At 48.1% G+C, this 19,883-nt stretch overlaps 1 protein-coding gene across 6 annotated transcripts in view; it reads left to right on the plus strand.

Moving 5' to 3' along the window:
- The window catches only part of PARVA (parvin alpha), a 192,286-nt gene extending 180,665 nt beyond the window's left edge, over positions 1–11,621 (plus strand). The window contains exons 13-15 of one of the 6 annotated variants that reach the window (XR_006714074.1): positions 7,933–10,067; positions 10,270–10,659; positions 11,447–11,621. The gene's annotated coding sequence lies outside the window, so the exon portion shown is untranslated. Of the gene's footprint in view, positions 1–7,932; positions 10,660–11,446 lie in introns of all 6 variants that reach the window. The other 5 variants (XR_006714075.1, XR_006714073.1, XR_006714076.1 and 2 more) reach the window with 5 other exon arrangements.
- Positions 11,622–19,883: the final 8,262 nt, after the last annotated feature.

Raw genomic sequence — 19,883 nt, forward strand, 5'->3', positions numbered from 1 at the left:
CCCGGTTTAGACCCCACACGGAACCCACGTTTCTGCTCTGCTTGACCCCCTCCAACTGCAGTCCCTGCTGGGATCCTGCTAATCCCCTCGTCTCTGGGATCAGACCCCGTCTGGTTGTGCCAGGCAGAACCCACATTTTGCCAAAGCTGAGGGTGTTGCCCGGGGACAGATGCTCCCACTCAGGAAAGCTCAGCTCCAAGCCCCTTCCTGGTCAAGAGGCTTTGATTCAGAGATGAGCCCCAGAAGTCAAGGAGAGACTGTAGACAAATCCTTGTGGCCTCCAACCATGTGTTAGGCACATCATTGGCTTTTGCAGAGAACTCAGCAGCTACTCTCATGTAGGTGCTATTTTTATCCCTATTTTACAGAGGAGAAAACAGAGGTTCTAAAAGGCTCACTAGCCAGGACTCAAAACCAGCTCTGACTCTGAAATCTTCATTCTCCCCACAATTCCCTGCTGTCTCCATGTTCCTATAATCCCAGTTTCTCGGGGCCACACAGGCTAGAAACGGGTCAAGAGCAGTTATCGATGGGGTTCAACTCCAACTGTGTTCCTTTTAACATCTCAAATACTGTGTTTCCTCTTGACTTTATTTTATGTATTTATCTAGTTAGTTGGTTGGCAGAGGGGGAATGGTGAAGCTTTCCTTAAGAGGAAACTCTGAAGTTGAATCAAGAAAGATGGAACAAAACTCCAAAGGTGTTCTTTTGAAGGTCCGTTCTGTTGTCTTTTCTTGCCAAGCACTTGGTTATTTGGGGTGCTCTGGGAAGGGGCGCAGGTGTTAATGGCTGAGGGAGCCTTGCTTTTTCTCCAGCAAAGAAGTGGCCTGCTTTTGCCCTGGAGTAGGGAGTTAGGGGGACTGTCCCAGTCTGGGCAGAAAGCAGGAGACAGGCTGAGTCTGGAGGGAGGAAAAGAGCCTGAGGGCTAGGGAGGCTGAGCACTGCTGTGCCCAGAGAAGCAGCCAGAACTGCTGAGGTCTCACAGGTGAGGCTCACACAGGCTGGAAAACAGTTCAGGCAGGAGGACTCCAGCAGGTGGGGCTGAGCCTGGGCAGGAAGCGAGGCTTGAGATCAGAGGGAGTGGCATTATTCACAGAGGGGGCTGAGCAGAAAGCCTTGGAGCCCCATGGGGGGGATCCACAGGGCAGGGGTTGAGGCAGGAGCTCAGGCCTGGGAGCTGATCAAAAGAGCCAGGAGGAGGGCGCCACCATCAAAGTGCCCAGGTCCTCCAACTAGACGCTGGGTCTTTAATAACCACGCCTTTCCAGGGCAGCCTGCGATCCCTCCCGCCACCCTTTCCAATCTTCCTTCCCTACCCGCCCCCACCCTGCAGCCAGGGGATGGCTCTGGCATCTGCTTCAGGGAATGTCTACGGGCCCAGTGGCAGTGAACTAAAGAAACGTGGTGACGGCCATCCTGGCCCACAGTCCAGGCCCAGCCTGGCCACCCTGCAGAGAGCACATAATTCTGTTGGCATCGCCTGTGCTCGTGTGTGAACGGATTCCACTGAAAGTTGCTGCTTCTTCCACTCACAACCAGGATTACTCACACAGGCCTCTGCATGAACGCTGTTTTGATGCATATTTATAATAACGCACCGATGAACATTGACAATAACTCCGTGAAGTATTTCAAAATGGAACTCCAGGGAAAAGCAAGCAGGCCATCTAGCAGACATCTTCTTTTACATTATCCCAAAGTGTCAGGGAGTCAAGTTACACGGACCCAGGAGAGACCCAAACAGGAGTGCACAAGCACATAGTTTAGGTACAGCCAGGGGTGCCTGGAGTCTGACTTCGGCTCAGGTCATGATCTCATGGTTCGGGAGTTCGAGCCCCACATTGGGATCTCTGCTCTCAGCACAGAGCCTGCTTCAGATCCTCTGTTCTCCTCTCTCTCTCCGCCCCTGCCCCATTTGCGTTTTTTTCTCTCAATAAATAAACATTAAAAAATAAATAGGTACAGCCAGAACCCCTGGGAACTTCTAGTTAGAGCACAGCACCCAGGATCAAGGCCTGGCGCTCTCTAGCTGTGTGCTATTGGGCAAGTCACTTTACCTCTCTGAGCCTTGTTCTTTGTAGTGAGATATGGGGGCGGGGGGGGGGGGGCTTGTCACATGTTAAGGATGAGGCTCGGTTCTGCTTGCCTGACTCAAGTGTCTCCTTCCCACCTCACCCTCTTCGGGCTTGAAGCTGTGCTCCAACTACGTTAGTAACCATCCCAGTCTGAACAGGCCCATTGCATCACCCAGTGCTGGTCAGGAGGACTGAACGGTAGTGTTGCTGTGGACATTGGGTAAAGCTGAGTGTTCCACGTTAAATATGAATTCTTACTGCTAGGACCAGGGCTGGCAAACAGCAGCATGCTTACTCTGCTCCTCACACACCTGGGGCAGACATTACTAATCAATCCCGCACTCTCCCCCGCCAGTGATGTCTGCAGTGGAGTGGGAGGGAAGTGGGAGTATAGAAAGGAAAGCTATTTGCCATTGTGGACAGAATTTATAGCTTAGGACACCAATGCAGGGCTCCAAATCCGTGCCTGAATGCTAATCACTGGCTCTGTGTGGGTCAGACGCCCACCCCTGGGCCAATTAGCTGCAACTGGGGTTAAAGACCAGAGGCAGCATCTGTAAGAAGAGAGTAGCTACCGTTCAAACTCAAGAGAAACAGTTACTAGGAAAAAGCACGCGTGTTATTCTGCTCAGATAGATTTTTCTCCTCTAGACAAGCCACTACCCTAGGTTCTCAGGGGTGGCAAGCCATGTGAAAAATGAGCAAAAAACCTGAGATGTGACCAAGATGACCCTCTAGAAAGGGCTAGAACCATCCGACTCCAGTTTCTATGCTTTTTCCCTTCAGGAAGGCAGCAAGGTTTGCAAATACCCATGTGTTAGGCAGCCAACCTCATGGAGGCCATGACCCTGCAGCCAAAGGGCAGCCCTGAAAAGTGAGACCCAGGGAGTCCTTGGCCAGGATCTAAGAGCTGAGAAGCAACCACAATGAAATCCAGAAAGCTTCTTTAGAGACGCCTGCAGTTTGGGAACAATCCTGCTAAGTCATAAATGCTTCGAATTCCTCAGCTTTTGCCTTTAGAATTTCTGGCAGCTGAGAGCGAGTGTTCAGGGACAGACACCGATTCTCCTCTGCTGGGGAAGGCCAGGCCAGGCCAGGCCAGCCCGGGGTCCACGAAGCCAGCAGACCGAGCCTCTCCTCTAGACACGTCCGGGAGAAGGGAGGGCTGTTGCTGCAGGTGCTGTGGCACCCACTCCGATGCCCCTCAGGACCCGCACTCATTCCCCCCTGCTCCCCACCCCCCACAGTCGTTCCCACTGCCAAGGAAGCTGCCGGTCCGAGTCTCAGCCCCTCCCCCCAACCCGGGACACAAGAACCAGTACTTAGCTTCCATCCGGGGCATCTCTCATCTCGGCGGTGCTCCGGTGAGACGGTGGAGTCCCTCTGGCCGGCCCCGGCAGGCTGGCTTCTCTCCTCCCTCCAGCAAAACTGCTGCCACCTCCCAGGTGTTGACCCTCATGGCTGTTGGTCCTGCGATCTGTGCTCCCGGAAGGTAGAGCTCATTCCCTCACAGGCGCTCCGGCCGTCACGTCTGTCTCCCACCGCCCACCCGGCATCTCCAAGACCGCAGCCCAGGACCGCGGCCTGCTGCAGCGGGAACATGGAAGGAAGATTCACGGGGTCTAGATGCTCACGGCACGGGAAAATCACCGCATCCAGCCCTGCCAGCTCGCCGGTGGACCGCCAGCCCAGGGCCACCCACAGAGCTGGCTGGTGGCTAAGTCGGCCCCAGGGGCCTTTGACCTCACGGCCCTCCACTTCTGTGGGGTTGCTAACATGCTCGCTACCCACTCTGTATGCAAGCGTTTCTCCGCATCTGTGAGGGAGGGGTTAGCGGCTCCGCGTTTCACAGATGTCGTAACTGAGTTGCTGGAGGTTGCGCAGCTCAGTGGTGACGGAGGAAAATCCCAGCCCGGGTCTGTGCCACTCTCAAGCCCGTGATCTTTCTAGCCACACGGCCTCTAGCTCCTGTGGGCACGCGGGGTCTCTGGGTGGTTTATGACACAGTCATGGGGCCTACACGGGTCCTGGGCTAAATGTGGCCCGTGTGCCGAGCCCCTCCCCTGCAGGTCAAGTTCCCGCTCATTCCTCAGGGCAGCCCTGCCAGCTGCCATTCCAGCCCAGGGGGGCCAGAGCGTGGAGTCGGGATTTAAGCCAAGTGCCCAGCAGGTCTCCAGGGATGTCCCCAAAGGGGACAGAAATAGGTCACACCCATGCTCTCTATACTAGATGAAGCTGGAATTGTTGCGGCTCAGGACGTGGCTCGTTGAGGAGGCGGTAGGATCCTCCCAGGATGACACAGGATGAGGAAGATATGAATAGAAAAGCCTCATGGTCTACCAGCCAGGGGAGAGAAGAGAGGGATTACCTCTGCACAGGGGAACAAGGGAAATGGGCAGGAAACCAGGAGGATAGGCCTACCAGGCCCTGTAGGCTTCTGCTCTGCTCCCGCATGTGTAAGCACACCCCCGGGTCCTGTGCACCTCAGGCAATGAGGCCGCTACCCGCAAGTTCAGCCTCCTCAGGCCCTGGGCCCCCAGGAGACTCTCGGTGCCCCAGTGATATTACTTTACTCACGCCTAGTGGCTGAGGCTTAAAAGGCTGGGGGTCTGAGCACTGGCCTATCGCCATTCCCCCAACACACCAGCGTTCTGCCTCAGTTTCCTTTCCTGGCACTCTTATTTTCCCAGCAGAATTATTGCTGCTCATGAGTCCAACCTGCCCGCCTGTGGTTCTGACATCGCGCCCAGCCCGGGCTCCCTTCTGTCAGAGTCAGGAGTAAGGGATGTCAGTATCTCTGCTCCAAAGCACGGCCACGGCTTGTGGTCCTCCTCAAGGGGATAGAGCTCCCAGAACTTTGCCACTGTGGATGATGGCAGAGCTCTGGGGATCAGTAGCCCAACCACGAAGGGTGGTCAGAGGCAGGTAGCACTGTGGCTTCTGAAGCTCAGACAAGGTGCAGGTGGGGTGGACCTGAGAAGAGCCAAGAGTAGTCCCCAAAAAGTGACCCAGGGTAGGCAACGGTGTATCCCAGGAGTGAGTGCAGGAGACCTGTGCTCAGTCTTGGACAGAAGGGTTCAGGCTAGGGGGCGGGACTGGCCCAGGAGTCCTGTGACTCCTGTTCAAAAGCCAGCTCCGCCACTCAGTTGCCAAGAGACCTTGGGTGGGTCACTTCACCTCTGTCTCAGGTGAGCCCCTGCAGGAAATGGATGGACCACTCCAATGAGTGAGAAAGATGAACAATGGGACTGTGCATGAGAATTTAATGAAGGAATGGTTTTCAAAGTTGGGGGCAGGGCTGAGGGTGGTGACGCACTGGAGTCCAGCAGCACTGGGCAATGGGTACCATGCCAGGGCCAGGGGCAGAGGCGTCTTGTGGGGACCCAACAAGATCTATAGCTACAAGGAAGGGCCTCTGGACAGGAGCTGTGGCTTTTGGTGAAGGAGTCTACTCACTACCGCCAAACTGAGGCCAGGCAGGGAGGAAGCAGGGGAGCGTGAACACCCTCCTTTCTCCTCCAGCCCTACAGTCTCCTGCCCAGAGGCCAGGGGGGGCCCAGCAGCTTCCTGAGGGCACAGAGAAGGAGAGACAAAGTCTGAAAGCAGGCCCGCAGGGGCAGACAGAAAACAGCCAACACACACTCTGGGAAAACAGGTTCTTACCCCAAAAAGCAGGAAAAGATACCTATCCTACTTACCTCCAAGGAAGCTGTGAGGATCCGGCAGGAGGTTCAAGCTCCAGGGGAGGGGGACTGGGTGACTTCAGCTCTCAGAGCCTAGGTGCTTTCAGCTCTCAGAGCCTAGGAATCTCAGCAAAAAAAATCAGTAGTACTGAGAATCTCTGAGCAGAGCACGTGCGGCAGAAGAGAAAAGTCTGGGGAAGCTCAGTAGAGCCAGTCTGGAGCCACAACAGAGTTCAAGCTTGAGTTTGAGCTTAAGTAGCCACTACGGTTGGAACCAATGTCCTCAGGAGATGGTATACGCAAAAGTATAGGTGTGGTGAAAAGGCCGGGTTCAAATTCTGACTTTGCCACTTACTAGCCGTAGAAGGAAAGGTACTAAATCCTTCTAACTATCCTGAACTGTTCAAATGGGAATACACTCTCACAGGCTTGTTATAAGGATTGAATTCAAAGAGATGATATGTCACCATGCCTGGCATACAATGCATTCTCATGAAATAGCGGCTCTTTCCTTTCTTAGGGACACAGGACATGGGAGGAAACAGCACAGCCATAGCGAGACATGGTGGAAATAAAAGTGAAAAAGCAAGTAAGCTCAGTATGTCTCAGGAAGCAGGTTGCCCATGAAACCAGTCCCCCCAAAGGAGGTCTGGGAAGGTCCCCAAGAAACCCAGAAATGCTGGAAGACAAGTAACATGAGACCACGGAGTGACCCCATGTGACTGTCCACAGATGACTCAGCCTCGGGTGGAACAGGACTGTCCGTGGTCCAAAGCACGTACCAGCCAAAGCCCTGGGTCCCCCTGGCAGCTGGCTCATCATGTCTCAGTGAACGCGTGTGTCTTCAAAGGACATCCAGTGGCTTCCAGGTACCCTGGTGCTTAGGACAGGCATGGAGGGTAAAGCCCTGAGCACATGCCCTCCTCTGGGTGAGGTGCCAGCTCATTAGTTGAATGAGGCACGTGGGTACCGAAGCAGCAGCCCTGGACAGAGCCTGCAGTTCTGGGTTCAGTTCCAACTCTCCTACTAGTTGTGGCTTCTCCCTGAATCTCCTTCTCTCTTCTCTCATCTGCAGAATAAGTGGTAATAGTCTCCCGGAGGAGTCAGACAGAGCACATTGCTGGGGATGGGGGGTGGCGGGAAGGAGGGGGCTCCTGGGTGGCTTGGTCGGTTAAGCGTCCGACCTTTGATTTTAGCTCAGGTCATGATCTCGGGGTTCATGAATTCGAGCCCTATGTTGGGCTCTGAACTGACAGTGTGGAGCCTGTTTGGGATTCTCTCTCTCCCTCTCACTCTCTGCTCCTCCCCCACTCTGGCTCTCTCTCTCTAAATAAACAAATACAATTAAAAAAAAAAAAGCAGAAGAAAGAAAGAGCACATGGAACGCGGAAGAGCGTACGTACCCAAGCATGTGGCATGATCGAACCATTGCTCGCCATTGCTTGCAGCTGTCCCCAAGACAGCTGCTGCAGAGAAGCCACAGTGAAGAAATGACTCCTCCTATCAAAGACCCCATCAAAGAGCTAACTCTTGCCCAACTTGGAGCAGGAGGGAGCACACGCTGATTGGAACTGAGAACACAGACATCCAGGCCCCCAAACTCTAAGAGCCATGGTCACGGAGAGAAAAGTCACTTGGGGATTTGGGGTGGTACCAGTGGGGCAAACGGATTAGACAGAAGTGACCTCCATGGTAACTAATTCCCCCAAGACTGTGCCCATAGCAAACCAAACCACTGCACGTCTACAGAAGGGGCATCTCAGTGATCAGGAGTATGGTTCAAGGCTTGGATTACTTCCTGTAATCACAGGAGCTAAAAGGAGTGTAACCTGCCTGAGTCTGGTGTTCTAGAAAGAAGCACTAACTGGGTGCAGTTCTCATTGCACAATGTGGGACCAGTCCTTCTCAGCAAACCTTTCTGTTACCCTTCGAAGAGCTCTGGGTATTTGTGGTGAGGGGAGCCAAGTAGGTAGACTCTATCTGTAAGCTTGATGATACTATTCTCACGATAGGCTAAGTGAAGCAGTCCCCACTTCCTACTCTTTGTTGGGAAAAAAGACATCTGAGGTAGGTTGGTTCCTCTCTGGGAGTGCTTCTTAGGACACCAGCTGCCAGAACAATTCCTGGCTTCTTTCCAGCACTCAAGAAATGTTCATGGTATCGTTCTTCCATAGGATGCATGGCCATCCACACCCAGGAAGACTGACACTCAAGCCTAATATCTGTGTCCAACTCCTTAGAAAAGGACTCCTTCTGGAAGCAGCCTGGACCCAAAGCCTTCAACAGCACCAAGGTTCCAGGCCCCAGCACATGTTAAAGGAGACGGCCCAGGACCCAGGACTTCTGGAACTCAGCCCAGGAGTCAGCAGGGGCAATCTAGACCTTTCTGGGTCTATGGCCTCCTTGCCCCATGTCCCATGCCCCATTGCTTCTATTCCAGCTCTCTGGACCCAGTTGACAAGGGACAGCTTTTCCTTCAGTTCCTGAGTGTCACAGCTGCTCCAGATACCGGGCCAGGATCTGGGGATCGAAAAAGGCTTAAGACTCAGTCCTTGCCCCCAAAATGCTATCCTAGCACCTGTAAATAGGTGTGAATGGGAACAGAAAGTACAGAGTAGGAGCAAATGTTGAAAGAACAGGAGCTGAGTCATGAAGGACCCCGAATGTCAAGCTAAGGGACTCTTTGTCCCACATTCAGGGACCAGAGACAGTCTCAAAGGTTGACTAAGTGGGGAAGGGATAGGACCAGGTGCGCCCAGGCAGAGAGGGAAAGAGGGGTCCCACGCTCCCTGAGACATGGCTCCCTAGCCACCAGAAATGCCAAAGGGCATGTCAGCTTCTCCCCCCCACAGAGTCCAGGTACCAGGCTGGCTTTGCCCTTGCTCTGTGGCTTACTTTAACCCCAGGCCCCTCACCCATCTTGCCAGCATGACCAGGGGATTTGGATCATCTTGTTGAAGACCCAGAAGTCTCCTAGACATCACAGTAATGCAAATGTTAGATCACTGGCTTGGAGACAGGTGAGTTGGGTTCTAGCACCAAATTTCCTTTCTCAATGACCCTGAACAGGTCATGACGCCTCTCTGAGCTGGGTTCTCTTTCCATAGAATAGCTTCACTCATTGCTGTGAGAGTACAATGAGATCATGTGTGTCAAGGCAGCTAGTGTGTGGCCTGGGGACCCAGAAAGAGGTCAATTAATGCTTGCTGAATGTGAACCTGTCTAGCAGTTCAGGCTGGGGTCTTTGAGAGAGGAAACCCAGCCAGGCCCAGCCCAGCAGGAGAAAAGTTCCCTAACAGGGAGAATTCCAGGGATCACCAGTATTCTGAGACCATATCAGGCAGTGCTCTGACCCCTCTGCTGTCCTGGGGTAGAGTGGGAGGGACCAGGGCTCCACTCCAAGGGTTTATAGGCTATTAATAGCTGGTGGCAGTGGGGCTGCAGGCCACTGTCCAAGGGACTCCTCTTTCCCCTCTGCTCTCAGCTGTGCTGTTCTTTAGAAGCACTTGGGAAGATCTGTGTTATTTGGAAAAGCTGGTAGGGGAAAGAGCATGAAATCTTGCCTGGAAAAGACCACCACTTTCCCCAAATTGTTTGTTTCCCAACAGACGTATTTATATTTCATTTCTCTGCTTCCAGTAAGGCAAACAAATGCTTTTCATTTGCTCTTTGCTTTGTATTTTTCTTTAAAGTAATTATCTATATATAGCAGTTCACACTGAAAAGCACATGGACGTTTCCTCATTTAATCCTTATCCTAAGGTAGGGGCTACCTTTATTCCCATTTTACAGGTAAGAACACTGAGGTTATGTGATTCAGCCAGAGCTGCACGACTGGAAATGGAATCACCAAGCACCCAACTCAGGATGCCTGCCTCCAAGTCCTGCACTCTTTCTAGTGCCCCAAACTACCTCTCAATCTCCCTGAGGAAGTCTTGCTAGCTCCCCACACTACCTCTCCTCTCCCTGAAGAAATCCTTGCAGTGGCTTTGCAGAGCTCCTCTCTGAAAAGCACAGGAGCAGAGAATTCCAGAGTTTGAAAGGACCTGCTGCATTCCCACACAAGGCAAGAACCCCTCCCACGGTATTCGTGGCGGACGCACACTTCCTGTTTCCCGGAAGGGGAAGTGCGGTGGCCCAACATTAACAAGGCCGTGATGGAGTGGATTATCTAGGTGGCATTCGCCACTAAATCATAAGGAAAACCCGTCTATGGAACAAGAAAACCAGCACTGGTTAATTCAGAGGCTCCATGATGTCATCGGGGACCCAGGTTCTTTCCCGCATTCGGCTCTGTCACCCTTAGGAGGTGGGTGTTTCTCCACAAGGGCTTGTAATGGCTGTCTCCCTTGCAGGCTTCCCAGGCAGCCTCAGCAATAGCCCGTGGATAGCAGACAGGTTTTTTGGTGGTGTTGTTTTTTGGGTTTTTTTTTTTTTTGTTTTTTGTTTTTCGTGAGAGAGGGGTGTTTGTGTGTTTAACCTACGTGTCTTCTTCTTCCTCCTTTTTAAAGCAAATAAAACTCTCCTGGCCTCCATTAGTGACATTTCCTCACGTCTCCTTGGCCAGGACTGAGCCTCATGACCACCCTCAAGCCACTCACAGGCAAAGGGAGTGAGATGCCCAGAAACACTGGCCTGAAGAATGAAGACTGTGCCCCCCTGAATCATAGAGAGGAGGCTTGGAGCCCTAAGTACAACCAGGGTTCTGTCTGCAAGCAAAAAGAGGAGAAGGGCTTAGAGGAGCTCACCAACCCTCTCTGCCCTTGGAAAATGCTGTTTTCTCTGATTTGCTGGTGAAAACCACTGAGGTTGAGAAATGACTTGGATCCTTGTCGCTGGACTTTGCCCTGCATCTCACTCACTTATATAATCCCAAGAGGATTCAAAACAATGCTTTACATGTAGGTGTTCAACCAACCAGCTCAGTTTAATCCAAAGAACGTTTAGGGCTTGCCTCCTACATGCCAAGTGCTTTGTGGTGTGCTGGAGATACAAAGATGATCCAGAGTCTCTATCCTTGAGCACTACAATCTGGTAGTGCTTTTAGTTATCATTATCATTATTAATAAATAGTACTATTTATTAATAGTACAGGTACAAGAATAGTACTATTCTTATTATTTTCAACCAACATTTACTCAGCACACATAATGTGCTAGACATTTGGAAATCTATAACATTCATGCCAGGGCTCAGGATAATTTTTATATCCCAATTGGCAGAAAAGAACACTTAGGGACAAGGAGTTACTTGCCCAAAGTCTCACAGCTCATGGGTGTCAGACACAAGAAGAAACTCAGGTGCACCTAAGTCAAAGACCACCTTCTTTCTGCCGATTGTATTCTCTGCACCTCTCAAAAATTGAATGCTCTAGCTTACCAATAATATATATATAAAACACGTTAAGCCAATATATGGATAGGTAGATCTCAAAAGTTGTTTTAAGACCTATTTTCATTAGTCTCTCCTTATCTATTTTGCTCTACTCAGTGGAGATTGCCCTTCCCCTACAAGGAGATGCAAAACTGGGCAGTTTTGTCATTTTCCTCTGGCTTCTTATATCTCACATTATGTTTCCAACAAAATAATTAAGAGATTAAAATGTCTCCTTCCCCTGTGCTGGAGACTTATGCCAGGAAGAACCCACCATCAGGGGAGTAAGACGCTTCTTCTCTCTTTACTTTTTAGATAATGAATTTTCCTCAGGTCAGATTCGCTGGGGGAGTTATTTCTGGAATCCAGCAATTCCTCCATTTTGAATGCCAGGCCTTTGTTATCACCAGCCTTCTGGAGCTGCCTCAGGATGATATAAAGAACCTGTTCTAAGATGCCACGGGTGAAAATAAAAGACATTTGTTAGCCAGCTGTGCTCAGAAGTGTCCTTCCTGATGCATCAGGTGGTTCAGGACATGAACACAGATCCACTATGAACCCATGCTCCTCCTTTTCACCAACACGAGCTGCTGGATGTTGCTGAGGTGGACTCTGCTCAGAGGCCCATCTTCCTCTCTGGGTTGAGGACACTTCGTGCCCTAAACTAGATCTGCTGCCATCCTCCTGGGAGCCCAGAATTTGGGAGTCAGGCAGTGAGCCCCCATCTGGCCCAGGAAGCCTATTTTAAAGAAATGATAAGAAATTCATGGGCACCTGGGCAGCTCAGTTGGTTAAGCGTCTGACTCTTGATTTCAGCTCAGGTCATGATCTCATGGTTGGTGAGGTCCATCCCTGTGCCGAGCTCCAGGCTGACAGTGGGCTGCTTGGGATGCTCTCTCTCCTTCTCTCTCTCTTCCCCTCCCCTGTTCTCTCCCTCTCTCTCTCTCTGTCTCAAAATAAATAAATAAACTTAAAAAAAAAAAAAAAAAGAAATGCAATAACCATCCCTCCCTAAGCCTGTCACTTTTTTCTACATGTTCTACCCATCTACCTCTGCCTTCTTTCACCAGGATCTCAGTTTCCTCCCGTTAGTTCACCTTATGTTTTCTTGTCCCAGTCTCTTTTCCTGGACTCTAAATAAAGCCTTCTTGCTCATGGCCAGCTCTGTAGTATAGCAAGACCCAGCAGAGGCCTGAGATTCGGGCCATAGCCAGGTTCAAATGCAGGCACTTCTACTTACCAGCTATGAATCCTAAGGTAGAGACTCAACCTTCCTGAGACCCAATTTCCTCTTTAGCAAAATAGGAATAATAGTTCCTACTTCATAGTGCTATTGGTGGATTAACTGGAATCTTTCATGTAGGAAGCCTGGCATATTGTCAGATACACAATCCCTATTAGTCGGCATTACACCACATAGCCCACGTAAGCAGACTCACTGGTGCTCAACAGAGCTTTCTTGAATTAACCTGAAATAAACATTTTCTAGATTTCCAGGCTCCCTGGAAGAATTTCCTCCACTACCCCTATCTCAGTTAAAAAAAAAAAAAAAAAAATCAGTGCCTGGCTGGCTCAATTGGTAGTACACACAACTCGTAATCTCGGGGTTGTGGGTTTGAGCCCCATCTTGGATGCAGAGATTACTTGAAAAAATCTTTAAAAATTAAAATAGTTTTTAAAAAAACAGAAGCTTGAAAAGTGGAGGAGGGATTGGAGAGAGGGCAATGAAGTAAGCCGGATGCAAGAGCCTGGATTGCCTTTGGCTCAGTCTGGGTTTGAGGGAAACCTGGAATTACTGCGATTTCATCACAGCAGCTGGTCCAAGATAAACCTGCCAGAACTGCTCAGAGGCCAGATCTGGATTGCAGTGATAGCTAGGGCCTGCTGAGAAGCAAGGAAAAACTATTTATCTGACATTTTTTCAACCCCAACCAAGAATTTTCTTTGGCTCGAGATGCCGCTGGGACCGGTTTTCATTTGCATGGATCTCATATGAGGATCCATGCCTCTGACGGGGGAAGACTTCTTAGAAAGACTTCCATTCCCCAGCCTCCTTTCCACGTGTGCCTTTCTCATGATTCAGAAATAATTATCCATCCAGGAAAGCTAATCCCTGAGTTACTTATGCATGGACTGTGCCAGAACCTCACATATAGGTTCGCTCTGATTCAACTCCACACACAGCCTGTGCAGGTCTGAGCATCAGCAAAGATGGCCGCCAGAGAACATTTGCCCTCCTTCCAAATTGGCAGCCTTCATGTCACTGAAGCCATGTTAACTGATGTGGCACATTTTAATGCATTTCACTGTCTCAAGCTGTGGCAGCAAATTTAGAGTGTGAATCTTCTTAACAGCTGCTTCTAGAGCGGCGGTCTGGAATCTGCATCCTTGACTCATTGGTGCCAACCAAAAAAAAAAAAAAAAAAACAAAACTTGTCCGTGTATCATATATGGCTTTCAGTGGCTTTAAGACAGTCCTGTCTGAACTCAAATGCCATTGTTCTTGTAATATGCTTATGAAGACCGCACTTTTCAAACAGGTAGCATTTGGGGAGTGGTATAAATGTTCTAGGAATAAAATAGTGAGTTTGAGAAGTCAATCCAGAATATGTCCAATCGGATTAGCATTATCTGTGTTCAATCAGGTACTTTATTTGAATGAGATGGCCTTACAAGCCTGTTGCATGTCCTGTTGATTTATCATCCTCATCCGTCGCAAGGCAGAGGATACTGCTTTATGAGCCCTTTGGTTTATCATCCTTAGTCAAAGCTAGGCACAAGGATGGACTTGGCTGCATTGTTGTCATAGCCAAAGACTAGAAACAAATGTATCTATTAGGATACATCCAGTCAACGGAATGGCATATATCATTTAAACAAAAAAAGTGATTCACCGAAAATGTACAAGTGTTGTTATGAAATAATTTCCAAGAAATAGAGTTAAATCTGGAAATATACAAGATCCTGGTCATACTGATCATCTCAGGGGAAAGAACCAGGGGCAGAGGGTCAAGAGAAAGAAGTTTCTGTAATTTTTGTATGCTCTTGGGTTTTGTACCTTGCGTTACCCATATACACCATGATAAAATGGTTGGTTTTTCAAAAACTACATTCAGGGTCGAGCCCGAAGAAAGATGGTCAAACTAGCTATATAATTCAAAGAGTTATAATCACAAGAGCTCTCATTTGCTGAGCAATTACTCTGTATCAGCCTCCTGTTAGAGCCACTTACACATTTCATCTGGTTTTCCCTTCAAAGCAATCCTGTGAAGTAGATTTTACCGTCTTCAATTTTAGAAACAAGGACACTGACTCAACGGGTTCAGGAAAGTTGCCCGAGGTTACACAACCCGCACAAGGCTAAGCTGGGATTCAAACCTAGGTCGGACTAACTTTTTCCACTGGTCCCTGCGGACCTTCTCCGATCAAACACTCAATGGGACTGCATCTCATCACTCTGTCCCCAGGGCCTGGCAGAGCACTTGGCACACAGGAGGTGTCTAATACATGCTGAACTGATAATAAACAGAAAAGCAAAACAGTGACAGCAAGATGCAGCCAGCAATTCCCTAAGAGGAATTTTATACATGTTTGAGCATCTTGGAATTGCACGACTTCTTTCTTTTGTTTTATCCCCTGGTTTCCTCTATGATTGTTGGAAAAGGCCAACAAGCTCGACCATTCATTTCAGGGTGAATTTGGGACCCAAACGGTTAAACAACCGGCCAATTTGGCTTCCTTGCGGCCTCCCAGCCAAGGAGATGAATGGAATGTTCACGAGGTCGCTTGGCAGGGGTCCACATTCCTATGGGAACGTTGCAGCAGTGAGAGCTTTGGGACACTGAGAGGCAAATGTGTGGGAGTCGTGGGGCAAACTGCAAAGGATCCAAATTCTCAGAAAAATGCATGGAGCTCCAATGGTCCAAGGATGCTCTGCAGAGGACTAGCTAAGTCTCCGCCCTGGCTCAGAGGGAAAATAGAGACAGGAGCCAGCACCCATCCAGCCCTCCCCTACAGCTGCCCAGGCCTAGAATGGTACGGGTCACTTCCAGCACCGCTGTGGATAGGAGTTCATTAGAAGAAACTCATCAGGGAGTCCCACTCCTTTGGCTGATCTTTAGATTCCTTCCATTTTCCGTTTTCTAAAGAAAAGGACTTGAGGGGAATTTGCCCATCCCCCCCCCTGGCTTTTCCCTGGCCCCACCCTGCAGCTGCCTCTGTCCTTCCCCATGGAAGAGGACCCAAACCCAATGCATTTTCATTTTCCTCAAGTACATCCTTGTCCGTAACACACACTCCAGAGACCAGGTGAGTCACTAAAATTCCACATTACAACTCCCTCCAGCTTTTAGAAAGGCCGCATCAGTGATGATGATGATGATGAACACTGGATTTTCTGTTTAAAATTAGAAACTATGATGTTCACATTTTCCCTCAAACAGTAGCTCACAAGAAAACTTCTTGTCACCACTCTAAAAAAGAAGTTCAAGCCTAGAGCTGTCCAGACAGAGACTTCTGTGTGAACCCCCCAACATCTCTCGTGCCAGTCATCTGGAGAAATTCTCCAGCTCTGAGGAGGGAGCCCTGCATCCCGATTTCCCTTCTCACTTGGTGGCATTGGTACCGGGGTCTGGTAGTACTCGAGCAGACTTTGCTGTAGTTAACTCAGGCTGTTAAGAAAAGACTCTGTTTTGGGGCGTCTGGGTGGCTCAGTCGGTTGAGCGGCCAACTTTGGCTTAGGTGATGATCTCACAGCTCATGAGTTCGAGCCCCACATTGGGCTCTGTGCTGACAACTCAGGGCCTGGATCCTGCTTCAGATTCTGTGTCTCCCTCTTTCTCTGCCCCTAACCCACTCACATTCTGTGTCTGTCTTTCTCAAAAAATTAAAAAAAAAATTTTTTTTTAAACATTAAAGAAAAAAAAAAAAAGAAAAGACTCTGTTTTATCCTGGCGCCATGAGGCTAGGATATGGAGGCACTGGAAGCTGTTTGCAAAATGACACCTTTCCATTCCATATCCAAAGGCTAAGAGATAAACCAGTAGGTTGCTGGCTCTGTTAGTGAAGTCTTAACCTATTAACGCTATGGAAGACAAAACTAGAAGTCTCTCCCAAGGCCAGGAAGCCAGGCTAAGAAGCTTACAAGGAAGGGACCATTCTGGGGAGAAGCAGGAGTAACTAGGGAGGGAAAGAGCATCCTGACTTTGTTGGTACCACGGTACCTTACAAGTCTTTTAGGACCAGAACAAAAAGAATCAAGGAAATAACACGCCATGGAAATGACACGAATGAGCTATAATGATGAAGTCATCTGCTCTGCTCATAATCCGCCTTCCGGAGAAGCTGCTGTGTTCGCTTGGCCACAAAAGTAGCCTTTGGCTATAGCATCATCTGAACATATGCCTTGCTCCCCACCTCCGGGGATAAATGATCATAAGTGGACACCTAACCCAAATTGAATAAATCAGGTTCTCTCTCCCAGGGGTTCAGATGTGGGATCCAGAGATGTTGGATGTACCATGTAATCACTTGAATTGAAGAGATGGCATTTGGCAGCAGTGGGTAGCCATCTTTTATCCTGTAGATAGAAAAGCCTGAAACCCCCTCTGTCAAGAGAGACGGAGGGGAATGAATTGACCAGGTGAACAGAAACAGAGAGAAAGAACTCCTAAAAGACCCGGAGCCTGGCTCCTCAAGGTCCTTTGTTCAGGCCCAGTCACATCCTTGGACTCTTGGAGGCTTGGATTTCCCACCTATTTTTATAATAATCCCTCTCCCTGTTTTCTTGGATTAAGCTAATATGAGTGGGTTTTCATAACTTAGAAGCAGAAGAATACTGGTTAATGCAGAAGCGCAAGGCCCTTAGGCCAAAGTAGGAACAGAGGGAGTTCAGGTAAGATTTGCAAGGTAAGGTTGTCTACCTGAGCAACAGGATGGGATTGCAACATCTTACCTGGTCTGGACCGCCCTCCTCAAACCCCGAAAGGTTTGTTGCTGCTTTCTTACCTAAGTCACACACACACACACACACACACACACACACACACACGCGCGCGCACACACACACACACACACACACACTTTGCAAAGTTTCAAATATAAAAGGATATAGAATAAGTACAGAAGTCTCTTATCATACTTACCCAGTCTTAGGTCCTACCTCCAAGATAAGCTTTGCTCATGCCATATTTTATGCTCTCTGAAATGCTGTTAACTGTAAAACACATCCCAATTTTGGAAATGTTAAAAGATAGAATCATATATACTGTTCTGTTGAGTCTATTTCCAAATATTTTCTCAGTATTCCACATTATCAGTAGATTTTTGTATGGTTATTAGTTTTTATCATTAATCAGACTCAATCTAAGCACATTGTTCTGTAACTGCCTTCTGAACAACACTTCTCGGGGCATTCTCCTGATTTCAGTAAGAGAGTCTGTTCTATCCACTACTGTATCTCCAGGGCTAGAACTGTACCTGCCACATAAGTAGGAAGTCAATGAAGAAAGAATTAACTAATGAATAACCAGCTTCCTTTGCTCTTTTAATGCCAGAGGTCTTTAGTAGTATTTATTTGGGACACCTGGGTGGCTCAGTTAAACATCTGAGTCTTGATCTCAGCTCAGGTCTTGATCTCGAGTTCACGAGTTCCAGTCCCACAATGAGTCCCACGTTGGGCTCCATGCTGGGTGTGGAGCCTACTTAAAAAAAAAAAAAAAAAACAGTATTTATTCAACCTTTCCCCCATTACAGTAACCATTTTGGTTACTTCCTATTTTTTACCTTTATAAATAATACTGCTGTGAATATCTGGACTCCACTGTGTTTCTGTAACAGCAAAAGAGTTATCATGATTGGGTGCTCACTATGTTACAGATGCTAACATAAGTAATTTACATGCATTAACTTACTTAATATTCACAACAGACTTTGGAGGGTGGTACCATTCCCATTTCCATGTTTTGGATAACAAAACTGAGAATCAAAGAGATTGAATGACTCACCAAAAGAGTCAGCAGGAAATAAGTGAATGGGCAACCTTGCTCCAAAAGCAAGGCCAGGCTCATATCACTGTGTTCCTTTGTTTGGATGAATATTCTAAGGTGGAATTGTTATGTCTGAGAGAAAGAATGTTTCACTCCAAAACTTCTGCATCAGTTTAATTCACTCTATTATCGTTTGAGAGTACCTGCTTCCCAACATCATTACCAATAATGGATGTTACCAGTTTTTAAGTCATTTAAACATACAGGTAAAAAATAATATTTCATTATTCATTTAATTTGTATATCCTGGTTTACTGGGACATTGGGTTTCTTTCCATTGATTACTGGCGACTTGTATTTTTCTGTGAATTGCCTGCTCATTTTCTTTGCCCATTTTTTTCTATTGGGTTCTCTGTCTTTTAGTTACTGATTTTTAGGAACACTGAATGTTATCACAAATGTGGCAGAGTTTCACCAAGGCTGTATTTTCAATAGGATACATTTTGTTACTCAAAAGTTTTAAAATTTGATATAATCTAATTCATCAGTTTCTTTCCACATATGCCTTCTGAGTTTTGTGTCCTTTCCTACTCACATTGATAAAATATTCTGTTCTTTTCTTCTAACGTTTTATTTTTATGTTTAACTCCATATTCCATCTGGAACCTATTTCAAGATGTAACTTGGGCTCTAACTTCTTAAGTGGAGACCCAGTGTTCCTATCACTACTCTTTGATGTGCTATGTTTGTCATAAATTAGATTTCCATAAATACAAGAGTCTGTTTCTAGACTTTCTATTATGCTTCATTGTCTTCATGGTCTATTCCTGAGCCATAACATGTGTGTAAAGCAGAGAGACATAGTTGTCACACAATTAACGTCAATTATCTTCTGCATCTCTTAACTTCCCTGTACTTTTTTTTCTTTTTCACAGTTTCAATCTATACATTCATGCCTGTGTTGCTTTTAACCTATCTAGAATCTTTCACCCTGAATTTTAGGGTACACATCGGACTACCCTAATCTCTAATGAAGGGAGATAATGTGGTCACTTTACCAAATCATTTGTATAGTGTTATAGCTATCTACAACATAGCTCCCTCCCAGGCCTAGTAAGCCAGCCAATCTCTCCTCATCGATCAGAATAAGAAACAGTTGAATGTGTTCTTAGGATTCTTGGAGATGGAATCATTCACAGATCTGCATGTCAATCATCCTGCTGGTAGCTGAATCTGAGGTTTTGGGAAAGGATGCAGAGAGGTGATTCCCTGTCTTGGCTACAGGTGTCATTTGCGTCCTTTCTGTTGGTTGGATCCAATGGCATCATTCAATGTCTCCCCATGGCCATGTGGCCTGCCACAGAGTCCCACAGGTGTCCTCACCACCTCCAAGCTCACTGATTCTCGCTCAAGTGACCCATATTCCAACCCTGCCTCTTCTCACAGGGCTGTCTCTTGAAATAAAGGTGACTCCTCTGTCACCATATTCCAATCCAGTTCCAGTCTCCACAGTGTCAATGATACCATGAGGTCCTCCTCAAGTAAAGAAGAATCATATGTTCTGTAAGTTACCTCCTTTCTGTACCTTGGTATTTCAATATTTGAGGCTACAATAATCCAGTCCCCATTCCCACTATTCCTTCATATAATGCGGTGAGACATCTGGTGAAGAGCATGGCCCTGCAAATCAGTTGGCTGTGCCTGAACCTGGTTGCCCCCATGCCCAATCAGCTCAATCCTCAGCTTCCATCCATATTTTCTTCATA

The sequence above is a fragment of the Leopardus geoffroyi genome, chromosome D1 (assembly GCF_018350155.1).
Source record: "Leopardus geoffroyi isolate Oge1 chromosome D1, O.geoffroyi_Oge1_pat1.0, whole genome shotgun sequence".
NCBI classification, from domain to species: Eukaryota; Metazoa; Chordata; class Mammalia; order Carnivora; family Felidae; genus Leopardus; species Leopardus geoffroyi.